This window comes from Oryctolagus cuniculus, chromosome 2 (assembly GCF_051225735.1).
Source record: "Oryctolagus cuniculus isolate XC-2025 breed Fujian yellow rabbit chromosome 2, ASM5122573v1, whole genome shotgun sequence".
NCBI classification, from domain to species: Eukaryota; Metazoa; Chordata; class Mammalia; order Lagomorpha; family Leporidae; genus Oryctolagus; species Oryctolagus cuniculus.
Genome location: NC_142868.1, coordinates 77,209,447 through 77,227,254, shown reverse-complemented (window position 1 = coordinate 77,227,254; position 17,808 = coordinate 77,209,447). Strand labels below are relative to the sequence as shown.

The window sequence follows — 17,808 nt, the reverse complement described above, 5'->3', positions numbered from 1 at the left end:
GGATTTTTTTTTTGCGTTTTTCTGAATAATGGGCAAAGGCAATATTTATACTTTGTTGTTGTGTTTTTTTTTTTTTAAGTGAATCACCCTTTTTTAATTTACTATTTTTTCTTTTCTAATTTTCAGTAATGTGAAATATCTGGCCATGGGCTACATAAGGCCCAGAAAAATCATTCGGTCTGGCTCTGCCACAGCAAGCAACCACAGGTGGAACTCAAAGAACTTAATCTCTTTATAATAGGCTAATTTTTAATTTGATCATCTTGTATGACCCATGAATAATTTTATAACTATCCAAATGGCCTTTGGCAGACAAAATGTCCCCCTTACCTACTTGAGTGTATGGGAATGTACTGGTCCATGTTCTGATGCAAAACACTGATATGCTTCTCATTTTTTCTTTCAACCAGTAACTGGAAGAGCCACTGATGATTGAACTTTGCTTCTCTTGTCCTCTTAATACTTCTTTCATTCAGTAAAAAGCAGTATGCTTCTGATAAGAACATATGCTACACTTGATCTTAGCCAAAAGGCCAAGAAGTGGTAAGGAATATGCTTGAGTGTTTAAATTCATGACTTCAGCCTTGCACCTTCCTTTAATTGTCATTTCTTTGTCATTTGACAAGTGATCTTCCCTGTATTTGCAGTAAAGGACAGGCTAGAGTATGTATAGTCTTGGCTACCAAGTTTAAGAGCTTGGTATACTTGGAAAGGATTCAGGGAATGGGCCAACATTTGACTAAAAAGTAAAATCTACAGGAGGATGATTAAAAGGCACATCTTTATGGTTATTTAAGGCAGTCAAGAAGCATATACATTATGGTGACATTTTCTTTGGGATTCATTCTTATCTATTGTCACTCAAAGGTTTTAAAATAGGAAAGTTTTATAGCCAAAAAAAAATACAAAATAACTTTTTTTTTCCTATTAACCTTTCACAGTGACATCTCTGTATCTTGGATTCGTTTAGTCACCAGCTAGATTTGAAAGGATGAAAAGAGGGAATTTGAGGGAAGAAATTCTGATCAGCATAAAGTAAATTATAAATACTACCTTACTTGTATACCACCTTATTGGTATAACTCTGCTTTAGGCGAGGACACATTTCTTATTTGCATACCTTTTGGTTGTAGTTGTTTGCATTTATTTATCTTGCTTTCCTTGCCCAGTATCAACAAAAGATACTAATATTAATCTTGAGAGAATAAAGCTTTTTTGCATTTGGACCTTAGAAATATACTTATTTGCTTTCTAGCAGAAACTGCTGCCTAAATGATGAACTCCACTATCAAAATCAACAAATGGCTCCGTGACTTTGGCTCAATCCCTCCTTGAAGTCATTGACCCTCTAAAGTTCATGGGTCTGTAATCAATAATCCTAAATTGCTCCTTCTTTTTTTTCCTATTTTTGATCTCAATGCTTATTTTTCCTCCAGAACACAATCTTACTTTCATTAATCTGCATCCAGCGTATGGCTTATCACCCACTACCTTTCTGCAACATTCATATTTAAAAATCAATAATAGACCAAAGTTTCTTTCCCATGGAATAAGCTTGTAACTTTATCTGATAACAAATTTTAAAATCTAGATTTGCTGAAAAAATATGGTGCTGGCAGTAAGTGAATATGCTACAGATAGAAAAATAACTTATAAATTGGTAAAATATAAATTAGTATATAAAAAGAGAATGAGCATAATATACCTGTCAGAAAGCAGAACTGTTCCTATGAAATGTCTTCTAGATGAGACCATGTCTAAAAGCAAAATTGAAAACTCTTGTATTTATCATCCTGAGAGAAAAAGAATTGTTGTTTTTGCTTTTCCTTCAGAAGTAGAGACAGATGCCATGACAGAATTCTACCAACAGATCTTTCATGTGAGAGGAGATAATTGTTTTTCTGTGGTGGAATGAAATTGAAGGGCTAGGCAAGGGTCTATTTGCTGTCCCATCCTCTGGGGATGGCAACGTTAGGGCAGATGAGCATGAACTGTTTCAGGATCTGGACCAGCACAGCCTGGTCCAGCCCTGTGGACCCCATCTCTACTTATGCGGTTATTTGATTTGTGATCATAACTCAGGCATGGATACATGTTCATTTTCTTTTCTATCTCTCAACAGATATTTTCCACTTAAATTCAGATCTGGTGACACTTCTAGGAAATATTTGTGTTTCCAATAATATTTACCATTGTGATCATTTATTTAATGCTTGACAGCTATAAAAAACATGGGTCAACATATAGACTTCTAGAAAAGTATTAAGAAAATGACAATGGATATGAACACATCCTTCATAGTTGTAGGAAGGTTGCTTTTTGTAGATTCAGGTGATTTATTCCTTATGAATATATGATTTAAGAAAGTTATATAAAATATCTTAATTCTACTCTAAAAACATCAATAAAAGATTTTCCATGAAACTCCTCAATAAAATAGAAATAATTTGGGTTCATTAGAGAATACATACAGATGAAAAACACAGAAAGTGAATTCAAAATAATGAGGAAGGCAGATGAATAGAAGATCTGAACCTCAAAGAAAATTATTTAATGAAGGTAAAGACGTGCCATACAAATGGTCCCAGAACACAGAGGAAAAACTGAGAATCAAGAGCAGAAGGTAATAATAAAATACATATCTTACTTTGAAGATAATAAGCTTCTCAAGAGATAATGAATCAATTGAAACTACCAAGGAGTGATGCATGAAAGAAATATGCTGGACTAAATTAAAATTTAAAACTTCTGCTCCATGAAAGGCACTGTCAAGGGAATGAGTAAACAAGACACAGAAAGAGAAAATATTTGCCAAGGACACATCTGATAAAGTACTGCCATCCAAAAACATGTAAAGAACTATTAAAATTTAACAAAAACAAATTGATCAACTCAGTTTGGAAATGAGTAAAAGATTTGAATAGACGTGATAGTGAATGTGCATATGAAAATATATTCAACATCACACTTCACATCAAATCTACATGGAGAGAAGATTCCCATGCAACAAAATGCAAGCATTAACACCCAAATCCAGACACTAACAACAACAACAACTGGTAAGGATATTCAACAATAAGAATTATCTTTCACTTGCTGGTGGAAATGCAAGGTGGTGCAACAGAGTAGGAAAATTTTTGGGCAGTTTCTTATAAAATTAAACTTCTCTTACTATACAGTTCATCAGTTACTCACCTTGGTATTGCTCAAGGACATTGAAAACTAAAAGAATACCTAAAATGCAATGTACTGGAGTGAAATTAACATTTTAGGATTCAATGATTGTTTATAGCCCCTATCTCTTCTGTTGAGGAAGTTTTTGTTATTTTTGTTTTACCTTCATACTATTTGTTGAACTCTTTTACTTAGTGTAGGGCTAACTTTACTATCACTAATTAAACTGAAAGTAGATTTCTGTAAAAATTAAGAATGGGAATGGGGGAGGGAGAAAAAGATGTGTTGAAGTATGGGTGGGAAGGAGGGAGGTTAGGAAGTGCCACTATGTTCCTAAATCTTTATATATGACATACATGAAACTTGTATAACATAAATAAAATTTAAAAACTCAAATCTATAGAAAAGCCTGCACACAGACATTTATAGCATTTTAATTCTTATTTGAAAAAATGTAGAAGAAAAGCTAAGATGTTTTAAGATGCAGGCAAATGAATAAACAGTAGTATATCTAGACAATGGAAGCTAACACAATGCCAAAAAGAAGTGAGCTAGCAAAGCCATGAGAAGCCCTCGAAGAAAGTAAAATACTTTTTACTAAATGAAAGATGTCTATCTGAAAAGGCCAAATGCTATGATTCTAACTATGTGATACCATGGAAAAAAGCAACCTTATGGAGACAGCAAAAAGGTCAGTGGTTGCCAAAGACTCAGGGGAGGAGAGCGTAAATGGACAGAATATGGTGGAATTTTAGGGCCATACAGCTATGTTCTTTATGAGACTATACTGTTGGACATCTATCATTGTATGTGTGTCAAAATTCACAGAATGGGAAACGTCAGGACTGGACTGAATTGTAAACTATGGACAGTGTGTGATAAAGTGCAACTTCATCAGTTTGTTTTTTTTTTTTTTTTTGACAGGCAGAGTGGACAGTGAGAGAGAGAGAGAGAGACAGAGAGAAAGGTTTTCCTTTTTGCCATTGGTTCACCCTCCAATGGCCGCCGCGGCCGGCGCACCGCACTGATCCGATGGCAGGAGCCAGGTACTTCTCCTGGTCTCCCATGGGGTGCAGGGCCACTGCACTCCCTGGCCACAGCAGAGAGCTGGCCTGGAAGAGGGGCAACCAGGACAGAATCCGGCGCCCCGACTGGGACTAGAACCTGGTGTGCCGGCGCCGAAAGGCAGAGGATTAGCCTACTTCATCAGTTTTAAAACATGGACTCCTCTGGTGCAGGAAGTTGATAATGGGTGAGGGTGTATGTAGATGCAAAGATATATGGGCACTCTGTGTAATATCTGTGAATTTTGTCATAAACCTAAAATTGCTCTAAAAAATGAAGTCTTCATTTAAAAGAAACAGTGTAATATTTGTTATTAGAAAAAGAAAATTTATAACTCTTTTTTCCTACTATAACTTTCTTCATTTCTGAGATTGCATATTTTAAATTAATATTTTGGGAGAACGCGGCTATTCATATAAGAGACTTCATGAATTATAATGTTATAAATTTATTTATAACTGATATTTCTTTCCAGTTACCCTGATTTCATGTCATAATTTGATAACACAATTCATGAGTTTCAGTGTATCTTCTGGCTACGTGCATAACAAAAATTAAAATTAGTTATCCTATTCAACAAAGTAAAACTCATACAAAGCAATGTTTTTAAACTTTTAATAATATATATAACATATATTAAATAACAGCTCTGAGAAGATGTCTATGTTGTATTTCTCAATATCCAATATCTGAGGGGAATTTTCTAAACCGGAATTACTGTTGTAGATGTCTTCTTCATGTGGACATAGCAAAATAAGTCTTTTTTAAGTTTTTATTAATAGAGAACAGATTTCACATATTTTCGTAGGTACAATTCTGAGACGATAACTATACTTTTCTCTCTCCTTCAGGCCCCCTTCCTTCCTTCCTTTCTTTTTTTTCTTTAATCTTTGAAATAACTTAATTTCAATTTACTTTATAATCACAGGCTTTAATGAACCATTAGACATAATGTTGAACAAATAAAAAGTAGAAAGAGCATTGGCCCACAGGAGTTTAAACAAGTTCTAAATGGGGCCGCCGGTGCTGTGGCATAGTGGGTAAAGCCACCACCTGCAGTGTCGGCATCCCATATGGGTGCCAGTTGAGTCCCAGGTGCTCCACTTCCGATCCAGCTCTCTGCTATGGCCTGGGAAAGAGAAGCTCCTGGCTCCTGGCTCCTGGCTCCTGGCTTTGGATCAGCACAGCTCCGACCATTGCAGCTGACTGGGGAGTGACCTCAATCTCTCTCTCTCTCCCTCTGCTCTGTGTAACTCTGCCTTTCAAATAAATAATAAATCTTTTTTAAAAAGATAAACAAGGGCTAAAAACAAAAATCAAATCCTGAGATGTCAGTATCATTATACTTTTTTTGTAATCTGTATTAATACCACATATCAGAGAAAACAAATGGCATTTACCTTTATGAAACTGATTTATTTCACTAAACATAATGGTATCTAGTTGCATTCATTTTCCTGCAAACAAGATTTCACTCATTTTTATGGCAGAGTAGTATTGCATTGTGTGTATATATACCATATGTCCCTTTATTAAAAGATTTACTTTATTTATTTTAAAGATTTACAAAGAGACATAGAGAAAGAGAGAGAGAGAGTGAGAGAGAGAGAGAGAGAGAGGTCTTCCATCTGCTGGGTCACTCCCCAAATGACTGCAAGGCTGGAGCCAAGCCAATCCATAGCCAGGAGTCAGGAACTTCTTCTGGTTCTCCCACGTGGGTGCATGGGGCCCAAGGATTTTCCCAGGCACATTAGCAGGGAGCTGGTTCAGAAGTGGAGCAGTGGGGACTAGAGCCAGTGCCCATATGGAATGTGTGTGCAGCAAGCTGGGGCTTTAACCCTCTGTGCCACAGCCCTGGACTCTATAAAACATTTTAGTTATCTGGTCATCAGTTGACAGATATCTGGGTTGATTCCATGTCTTAGCTATTTTGAATTGAGCTGCAATAAACATGAGGATACAAATAACACTTTAATATGCAGGTTTCATTTCCTTTAGGTACATTACCAGGAGTGCAATAGCTGGGTTATATAGTAGATCTGTTTTCATATTTCTAAGGAAACTTTGTACTCTCTTCCTTAATGGTTGTGATAGTTTACATTCTGAACAACAGTGTGTTAGGTTACCTTTTTCTCCACATCTTCACCAGCATTTATTGTTTTTTGGTTTTTGGATGACAGCCATATTAACTGGGGTGAGGTCAAACTTCATTGCAGTTTTTATTTGCATTTTCCTGATCAGTGATCCTGAGTATTTTTTCGTGTGTTTTTTGACCATTTGCATTTCAATCTTTGACAAATGCCTGTTCATATTCTTTGCCCATTTTTTAAACCAGATTGTTTGTTTTCTTCTGTTGAGTTTCTTGTGACCTTCATAGATCCTTGATATTAATCCTTTATCCATTTCATAGTTTGCAAATATTTTCTCCCATTCTGTCCCTTCTCTCTTTGTTGAGTGCTTGTTTTGCTGTGCAGAGTTCTTAGCTTGATGCAATCTCATTTGTCTATATTTGCATTTATTTCCTGTACTTCTGGAGTCTTTTTGTTTTATTTTATTTTATTTTATTTTTTTATTTTTGACAGGCAGAGTGAACAGTGAGAGAGAGAGACAGGTCTTCCTTTGCCGTTGGTTCACCCTCCAATGGCCGCCGCTGCAGCCGGCGCACCGCGCTGATCCGATGGCAGGAGCCAGGAGCCAGGTGCTTTTCCTGGTCTCCCATGGGGTGCAGGGCCCAAGCACCTGGGCCATCCTCCACTGCACTCCCTGGCCATAGCAGAGAGCTGGCCTGGAAGAGGGGCAACCGGGACAGAATCCGGCGCCCCAACCGGGACTAGAACCCCGTGTGCCGGCGCTGCAAGGTGGAGGATTAGCCTATTGAGCCACGGCGCCGGCTTCTGGAGTCTTTTTGAAGCGTTTGCCTATACCAATGTCCAGCAGAGTTTCCCCTATGTCTTCCTCTAGTAATTTGGTGTTATCATGTCAGAGATTTATCCTTGATCCACTGTGACTTGATTTTTGTATAAGGTGTAAGGTAGGGATCTTGTTTCAAACTTCTTTATGCAGAGATACACTTTACCCAACAATTACTTTATTGTTGTTGTTAAAGAGAATGTCCTTTCTGCAGTGATTGATTTTAGCTCATTTGTCATAGATTAGCTGGTTATAGATGTGTGGATTAATTTCTGAGGTTTTTATTCTGTTCCATTGGTATACATGCCTATTTTTATGTCAGTACCAGGGTGTTTTAATTATAACTGCCCTGTAGTATGTCTTGAAATCTGGTATTGTGATGTATCTGGCTTTGTTTTTGTTGTTTAAAATTGCTTTAGCTTTCAGGGTCTCTTGTGTTTCTGTATGAATTTTAGCATTGTTTTTACTAACTATGAGAAGAAATTATGCATACAACTTGATAAACTTGCCTTTCTATGCTGAGCTTCCAAATGGCTGCCTCAAATTATTTGTAAAATTTAAAAGCTTAAAAAATGTTGAAAGATTTTCAAACCAAGGACATTTGACCACAAAAAATGAACATGAAACAAACTTTAAAACTTTTCCATTTGTGAAGTTGAACTGAAGTTTCCATGTAATATATAGATAATTTATGATATTGCCATGAATAAACCATTTTATAGAGAACTTATAAAGCTCTGAATTTTGTCTCTGACCATTCCTTCCATTAGAGGCAAAAATTTTTCAAAGTAGTTAAAGCCTCTTCTGTCATCTCAATTTTCTTCCAAAATAGTTTCTAAGCACAAGATTTTGGTAAAAAGTAAGACATCAAAATGAATCCAATTTTTTTTCTTTTGAAAAAAAGTTAATTTCAGTATATATAGAGTAGCATAGGATCGAATTTGAGCTCTAAGGTAGAAATCAGGTTAATTTTAAATCATTTCCTCATATGATATTAATTATTTACATTTCTACTTCTTTTTTAAGATCTATTTATGTATTTGAAAGGCACAGTTACAGAGGGAGGGAGACACAGAGAGAGAGGGAGAGGGAGGCCTTCGATCTGCTGGTTCACTCCCCAAATGGCTGCAACAGCCAGGGATGGGCCAAGGTAATATTAGGAGCCAGGAGCTTCTTCTGTGTCTCTGTACTTGGGCTGTCTTCCAATATCCCGCTGTTTTCCCAAGTGCATTAGCAGGGCTGTATCGTAAGTGGAGCAACTGTGATACAAATTAGTGCCCATTCGGAATGCCAGGGTTGCAGGCGCCAGCTTTAACAGCTGTGTCACAATGCTGGACCTGACATTTCTACTTCTAAGAAAAAAGGTCAAATCTAGTATTCTGTAAAAATATATTCAAATTTTTATGTAATTAAATTAGGTAAATGCATCACTGACAGAGGCAGGATGCCTATGCTTAAATGCCTTCTGCAAACTGACCAGAGTTTATAGTTATGTTACATGAAATTGTATCTGAAATTTATACATGAACACTGTAGACATACCTAAAGCAAAATCTGAGGCAACTTAATGCATTTTTTGTTAATTGCATAGATTTTATGACATAGTCACTATTTTGTTCTTTCCATGTAAATGATAAATTGGTATGAAGAATGCTGATATCAGGATTAGCCAGACCTGGATTCCAATCTCAGCAGTGACCCTCATCAAGGGTGTGAGCTTGAGTAAGCTACAGCATTTGAGTTTCAGCTTGTTGTGAGAAATAATCATTTCATTCTATAAGTTCTTTGTGTGTAAAAAAATAATATATTTAGAGACAAAAATATTGAGCTTTTTCTTGGCCCCGGCACTAAGAAGCAGCTTTTTAGCCTTACTAAGTAGAGTTCACCTATAGAGCTGGTTTTCAGCAATATTTGCCTGAACATATCCAGCAGCCAAAGATGAAAAAAGCCAATCCAGCATAGTTTAAACTTGCAGGGGGAGAAATAAAAAAGGTGTATTATCCTAATAAGATTTTTAATAGGTCTCTTATCTTTAAAAGATGATTTTGTTAGATACATATGCATTCCTAAATATTATATTTAATTCAGTGCTACTGATTTTCTTGGTACAATATATAAAATGGTGTTATAGCAACTGTAGTTTTCTGTGACTGATTTTTAAAATTTCAGTATTATTTTTCTAATGTTCATTCACATAATTTCCTATTATTATAGTTCATTTATCTAAATATGCTGCCAATTAACTCTCGTACTGATAAAAACATGCTGTTTGAAGATCTATGTATATTTCAACTAGGTGCGCTCATGTAAAAGTTTCCTCAGGGTTTGTAGCTATGATTGGAGTTTCTGGATTGTAAACGATTCCCATGTTCAATTTTGCAAGATAATGCCAAATTGTTTTCCAAAATGTTCTAAGAATTTACATAGCCACTAGTGTTATATAAAGGGCGCAACTGGACCATTCAACAGGCTTAATATTCTCATACTTTTAAATTTCATCCATTAATCAGAGTGTAAATGGCATATCATTATGGTCTACATTTGCATTTCCCTGGTTACTAACAGGTTGAGCAATCTATTAGAGTCTAAGCAGGTTTATGCCTGGTTTTCTGTTTTGTTTTGATATTTACTTATTTTATTTGAAAGGCAAAGTTACAGAAAGAAAGGGGAAGAGAGAGACAGAGAGAGAGAGAGAGAGATCTTCCATCTGCTGATTCACTCTCAAAATTCCCGCAACAGCCAGAGTGGGGCCAGTCTGAAGCCAGGAACCAGGAGCTTCTTCTAGGTCTCCCATGCGGGAGCAGGGGCCCAAGCACTAGTGCCATCTTCCCCTGCTATCACTAAGCACATTAGCAGGGAGCTGAATCGGAAGCGGAACAACTGGGACTTGACCCAGTGCCTATTTGGGATGCTGGTGCTGCAGACACCAGCTTAGCCCACGCCTGCTTTTCTGGAACCTCTTCTGTACATCAGGACACCTGATCAGGTACCAGTATTCAGGGCAAAGTTTGACTACTTTTATAGATAGCATCACATTTTTTTAGATTTAGTTATTTTTTTAAGATGTATTTATTTATTTGAAAGACAGTTACAGACAGAGGCAGAGACAGAGAGAGAGGTCTTCCATCAGCTAGTTCACTCCCCAAATGACTGCAATGGCCAAAGCTGAGATTATCTGAAGCCAGGAGCCAGGAGCTTCTTCCAGGTCTCCCACGTGAGTGCATGGGCCCAAGCACTTGGCCATCTTCTACTGCTTTCCCAGGCCACAGCAGAGAGCTGGATAGGAAGAGGAGCAGCCGGGACTTGAAACAGCATCCATATGGGATGCTGGTGCTTCCAGCCAGGGCTTTAACCCGCTGCGCCACAGCACCGGCCCCTTAGATTTATTTTATTTGAAAGGCAGAGTTGAGAGAAAGAGAAACAGAGAGGGGGGATGGAGATCTTCCTTCTGCTGATTCATACCTCAAATGGACACTATGACTATGGCTGGGCCAGGCCAAATGCAGGAGTCTAGAACTCCATCTGGGTCTCCCACGTGCATGGCAGGAATCTTCTGTTGCAGTTTGGAAGGAAATTGTATTGAGTCTTTAGATCGATCTAAAGAAAATAGTTATTTTAAGCATATGTTATAATTATAACCAGTGGAATTAACATCTCCCTTTGTCTCCATCAATGTCTGTCTGTCCATCTGTCTCTGTTTATCTGTAACTAGCCTTTTAAATAAATAAACTAAATCTAAAAGAAAGCACACAACTAAACTTTTAAAAGCATGATGTAGCCAAATTTGAATATTGACACTTTCTTATCTATCAAACTTTTGGTCCATTTACAGTGATATTTTAGATACATTGGCTCAACTCATTGAGCTCATAACGTGGTATTTATTTGATAATCTAGATTTTCCCATTCTTCCTACATCTTCATATATTATGCATCCTAATCTCATCTCACCCAACCACTACCATCCCTGCTGGCCTCCAAACAACCACAATTATCACATTGTTTAAATCACTTTTTAATAAAGGAATTTTTCATCTACCTTTAGGCCATGCCCCTTTGTAACACGTGCATATCCAGGAATACATTTATTTTATGTTGCTATTACCTGCTTAACTGTTTTGATATTTATAAACTACTATGATCCAACTACTCCATTTGTAGATGTCTTCTTTCTACATGATTTGCAGCTACATGACAACAGTAGCTAATTTTATTGAGCAGTCATTATACTGTCAAATTTTTATCTTAGTCCATTTTCTGTTGCTTTGACAGAATACCTAAACTGAGTAATTTGCAAAGAACAGAGCTTAACTTCACCCTATGGTTCTGGAGGCATAGAATTCCAAGAGCATGACAATGGCATCCACTTTGTTTCTGGTGAGGGCCTCATGTTGTTTCAATCTGTGGCAGAAAGTGGAAAGGCAAGCAGGTGAATGCAAAAAAGCCAAAACAAGGCCGGCGCCGCTGCTCACTAGGCTAATCCTCCACCTTGCAGCGCCGGCACACCGGGTTCTAGTCCCGGTCGGGGCTCCGGATTCTGTCCCGGTTGCCCCTCTTCCAGGCCAGCTCTCTGCTGTGGCCAGGGAGTGCAGTGGAGGATGGCCCAGGTGCTTGGGCCCTGCACCCCATGGGAGACCAGGAGAAGTACCTGGCTCCTGCCATCGGATCAGCGTGGTGCGCCGGCCGCAGCACGCCGGCCGTGGCGGCCATTGGAGGGTGAACCAATGACAAAGGAAGACCTTTCTCTCTGTCTCTCTCTCTCACTGTCCACTCTGCCTGTCAAAAAAAAAAAAAAAAAAAAAAAAGCCAAAACACAGGGGGCTGTTTTATTAGTCTACTCTCTTGGCAACTAATCCAATCACCTGAGCATGGCAACTCATTGAAAAAAGCATTAATCTATTCATGGTATCTCTGCTCTCACAATTGAAACAGCTTCCATTAGGCTGCACCTCCCAGTATTGCTGCATTAGGTACTAAGCCTCAACATCAGTGTTGGGAGGCACAAACCATATTCAAATCATAGCAGACAAGAATAGCTAATTTTATTGAGCAATTATTACATTTTCAGGCACTGGGATAAGACTTAAATTACTTTATTAAGTCTTCACTACAAGCCTGAGAGATGCATCTAACTATTAAATTGGTTTTCTAGATGAGTCTGGAGAAGAGAAACTTGCCTGAAGTTAATGCATTGGTAAAGGGCAGAGCTAACATCTGAATCCTAATCAGCCTGTCCCCAGAGAGAGAGTTAGTGTTCTATGCTGTTTCCCCCATGCCTTTGTATGGTGCTTCTATAATTAAGGCAGCGTTTTGAGATAATTTTAAAGTAGTGTCATCTTTTGATTCAGTTAATTAGTACCAATATTATTCTTCCCATCTGTCAGTTTTCTGTTTATCTCTCATCCTCTTATCCAAATTCCAAAAGAGGTTTTTTTAATCCCCTGGATAAACTTTGAGATCAGAAACTCTTTAACCCTGTATATATACTTTCATTTTCACAGAGTCGGAGAAAGAATTTATAAATAAAAAAGAAAAAAAAAAATGGAGCTTTGGAGTATTTGGGAACACATATCATCACAATAGCTATTTTTAAAATAAACTAGTCATTTTCATTTTTATGAAGATTATCAGCTTAAGTGTGTTTTTGCCTTAGTTTAAATTGTGCACATTAACATAAGTACACAGAGTAAAGGGAAGTAACTAATTTGCATTTTATAAATGTAATTAGCATTAATAGGATGCAAGCACTCTGATAGTCTAGATGATATAGTTGCATTAATTCTCTTCCCTAGATAGATTTAAATGATTCCAGAATATATTTCTTTCTAATTAGATTGTTCTAACAAGGATAACTCAGTTTGATGTACATTTAGAGCTCAATGGAACAGGACTTCTGAAATTTTAACAACATAATGAGATTTTCTTTTTGGCGTTCTGTACATCAAGTTTTCAAAGACATCTTTAAAATTATTCCTACAATTCTTGTTTGCTCTTACTTAGAATTTCATTCTGAATAAAGTAAATTTAATACACCAAAGTACAACCTGTACCCTAAAAATAATTGAGTAATTGTGGGTTTTTTTTTTTTCAAATAGACCTTATGCTCTTATGTAAGAAGAAATCAATTTAAAGAATATGATAATATAGTGATATATAATTCAGTCTGATCCCTGGATAGAACTTTTTCAATCTATTAAAATTCCTAGATGGTAAATTTAATCACTCAACATGTATGTCTTATTTATTAATATATTTGTGCTGTATTCTATTACACCTTATCTTTTTATGTAGTTCAGGAGTTTAGAATATGTGTTGACTTTCAGATAGTATGATCATTTTATTTATTAAAGTAGCTTTTTTTTCCTCAAGGAACTCTATACTTGTATTCCAAAGCTTATAAATCCTCAGATATTCAGGTTTAAAAGAGGGCTCATTTTTACTTTTTATTTTTTTAAAGATTTTATTTATTTTACTCGAAAGTCAGAGTTACACAGAGAGAGAAGGAGAGGCAGAGAGAGAGAGAGAGAGAGGTCTTCCATCCGCTGGTTCACTCTCCAGATGGCCGCAACGGCCGGAGCTGTGCTGATCTGAAGCCAGGATCCAGGAGCTTCTTCCGGATCTCCCACGTGGGTGCAGGGGCGCAAGGACTTGGGCCATCTTTTACTGCTCTCCCAGGCCATAGCAGAGAGCTGGATTGGAAGTGGAGCAGCTGGGTCTTGAACCGACGCCCATATGGGATGACGGCACTTCAGGTCAGGGTGTTAACCCACTGCACCACAGCACCAGCCCCTCATTTTTACTTTCAGCATGCTATTTACAAATAAATTTATTCTACGTTAGGCTCAAAAATCAGAATTTTCCAATCCCTTTGGTGAGGTAAATGAATGTGTCTCCATCTAGTTGTGCATGAGGTCTTATCTGCCCCTGTTTCTTTTTTACAGAGTCCCAGGGTAAAATACTCAAGAAGTTTTTACCTACAACCTAGCATCAAACATTCATTGTATAGTTTAACTTTGCAAATAATTACTTGCAATCAATTAACTAATAGAAAATTGACTCCACTTTTCACATTGGACAGTTTAAAAAGAAATACAGTGAGAAAACTGTTTGTGAATGCACAAATCTTTTTAATATAAATTAACAAAAAATTCTAGATGACATGCTACTGGCAGAATGATCTCTGCTTTCCTGCTTTTAAAATTTATGCTCCTCTTTCCTTATTTTGACGTTAAGCTCCATAATGCTACATAAACCCATAACATATCCATGGAAATGTTCATGAAGAGATGCTGCACTTTCCATTTCTTAGTCAGCTAGGGCTGTCATGAAGATATTTTCCAAAAACTGGTGGATTAAACAACAGAAGTTTACTTTCCCACAGGCAGGCCTCAACTCTAAACTCAAGGTTCCTGCAGGGTTGGGTTTTTCCCAGGCCTCCTTTGCTTACAAGTAACCACCTTCTTGCTACCTTTTCACTTGTTCGTCCCTCTGTGCACTTGCACAATCCCCTCTGGGTATCCTAACTCCCTTTCTTATAAGGCCACTGGTTAGATTAGAGCCGAGTCTTCCAAATGAACTCTTACAAATGTGCTGCCTATTTCCAGGCCCTGTCTCCAAACATAGGCACATTCTATGGTACTCCAACACAATAATTTTGCACAGATGCAATTCAGCCCAAAACATGAGCATATTTTCTGCACGTTACAGTACCGCCTCTCCTTGATCTTTGGTGCAGCCCATGGAATGTAAGCAGACCTTTTCAAAATTAGCTATGACTCCTGTGATCTCTCCTCTGTGGGCCTTGCACAGTATTGTAGTCTTGTCAGACTGGATCCTAAAGACAACACAGAACTGAAGTCTAGCCTACTTCTAATGGACATCTGTGATGAGCAAGACTATCTTGTTAGGGCTAGAAGACACTGAGTTTGTTTGACACTGCAGCAAACAGCTTGTTCTGATTATACACATTGATAGGTAATTGATATTAGTTCTTTTGTGGTTCTTCATATCCCAAGAATAAAAATTGAGCACTTGGCCCCTTATTTTATTTACACTGACCTTGAAAACAGGAAATTAAAATCTTTTATTGATTTATTAAATGGGGTTTAAAAGTTTTTATTTATTGAATGTTTAATTTTAAATATAGGAATCCTACAAATCCAATCTGTTTCTCTAAGACATGTGAAGAAAACAAGTTATACCTTTACTGGTAGCTTCATGGATCAAAACAAATGAAAGGAGTGAATATGGCATGCCAATCACTGTTCCTTTAGTCCTATGTATGAACCATCACAGAAAACTCAAGGCTATTTGAGTAATTGGTAATTGCCCTTTCAATTGCATGAGATGTACTTAATCCAAATTATGGTTATATATACTCAATGAAATATTACACAATCATTAAAAGGATGTTTATAAAGAGATTTTAAGTGACAGAAAGTTGTAGAGTAAGGTATGCTAAGATTTTTACTTACTATAATAACCAATTCTTATGTAGAAAAATCTCCATAGATAGAGGAAACTTAATAATTTTATTAACTACAGCATCTTTGTATGATAGAATGAGTGATATTTTGTCTCCTTCAACTTTCTTTTGTGTTCCAAAATATATATATATACTCAGTACAAAATAATGAGTTTTAAGAAATTGAAATAAAACCTATATAAACATAGAAATTTAACATTCGAAGAAAGTACTGAAAAATCCAAATAAATTAATGAAAAATCACTTAAAATCCCAATATTCACAGGTTAAAAACCACTCTTAATAACAGCTATATTTATAAAACATTGTACAAAATATTCCTATATTATACACATTTTAAAAAGGAGAGGGAGAGAAGAAAGAGTTGAGAAGGAAGTGTTAATAAATCTAAGTACTGCCGGCGCCGCGGCTCACTAGGCTAATCCTCCGCCTAGCGGCGCCGGCACACCGGGTTCTAGTCCCGGTCGGGGTGCCGGATTCTGTCCCGGTTGCCCCTCTTCCAGGCCAGCCCTCTGCTGTGGCCCGGGAGTGCAGTGGAGGATGGCCCAGGTGCTTGGGCCCTGCACCCCATGGGAGACCAGGAAAAGCACCTGGCTCCTGGCTCCTGCCATCGGATCAGCGCGGTGCACCATTGGAGGGTGAACCAACGGCAAAAGGAAGACCTTTCTCTCTGTCTCTCTCTCTCACTGTCCACTCTGCCTGTCAAAAAATAAATAAATAAATAAATAAATCTAAGTACTTTTCTAAAAGTTAGATCTTATCAAATTCTGTTAATTGGATTTCACAACAGAAAAGGTAACAAGAAAATAGGAAGATATTCCTAATTTATTATTATTATTAATCATTTGAAAGGCAGCGTGACAGAGATAAAAACAGAGACAGATGAATAAAGAGACCTTCTCTCTGGCAGCTCACACTCCAAATGCCTGCAACATCTGAGGGTGACCCAGGTCAAAGCCAGGAATTGGGAACTCAAACTGGGTCTCCCAGTTGGTGGCAGGGACTCAACCCCTTGAGCCGATGCTGCTGCCTGCCAGGGTGTGGAAAGCAGGGAACTGGGATCGGAAGTGGAAGCTGGACTCAAACCCTGGCACTCCAACATGGGTTGCAGGCATCCAAAGTGGCATTTTAGCACTGCACCAAACACCCAAAACTATGTCTAATATTTAGATCAATGTCCTTAAACAACGTGAGTTCTGATTTCCTTAAATTATACCTCTGGAATCAAGAATGAAAGAAACCACTGTGATTTTTAATTTCCTCTTGATGGCTCTCCCTATAAATGCTGAGGTGATTGACGGTACTTTATGTTCTTTCTTCTATCATCCTCCTTTCCTGACACTTTCAATATTTACATGTCGTTAGGCAACCAACATACTCAAATTGCTTTTAAATCCTTCCGTTTCACCCGTTAGCATCGATACTCACTTTGCCCTAAATCCAATTCCTCTAGGAAGCCTGTATCGTCACGTTAATCTCTCCTTACCAGAAATGGGTATCATTTAGTGCTTGATTATTCTCTAGTTGCTTGATTTGTGCTTATTTAGATTTGTGATTATTTCATCAAGCTTCTGAAGTAAAATGCTTTTGTTTTCACCACCTTTTCTAGCATAATACAAGATGTACAATAACTTCATATGTATTGCTTTTGTGAGAGACACCTAAGTGTCCAGTTAAATATTTATATAAAATATCTATCCCTTTTGTGTTCCTGTGTAGGACTTGGCTCTTCACAAAAACAATTCAGCAGTATACTCTGTTATTCCAAGTATATAGGAACAACTAGCTTCATGTGTTCAGTTCTTGCTTTACACAGCAGTATAGAAACATAAAACTGACTATAAGCTGAAGTCATGCAATGCGACCTTAATGATCAATGGAGAAAATTGTGATTATTCATTAATCTTTTAATGTTTAATCAAAACCCTTACTATAAGTTTTATATATATATATAACGTGCCTATTTATTAAAACTTATTAATTTGTACTCAGTACACAAATTTTGTAACACACAATAAATTTGAAAAGACAAATCATCTCTCATTATATCATACAAAAGTACTGCATTTTATATTTTCATGCATATATGAAAACTGATAGTAAGTTGTTATATTTTTGATATTTATATATATAAAGGGAAATGAAAAATCAAACTAATATGTTTTGGGGGCATT

The 17,808-nt window shown here is 37.2% G+C and overlaps 1 pseudogene; it reads right to left on the bottom strand.

Annotated features, from left to right (window-relative positions):
* Window positions 1-427: 427 nt before the first annotated feature.
* On the bottom strand, window positions 428-545 carry LOC127487310 (U2 spliceosomal RNA; annotated as a pseudogene).
* Between the last annotated feature and the right edge of the window lie 17,263 nt (window positions 546-17,808).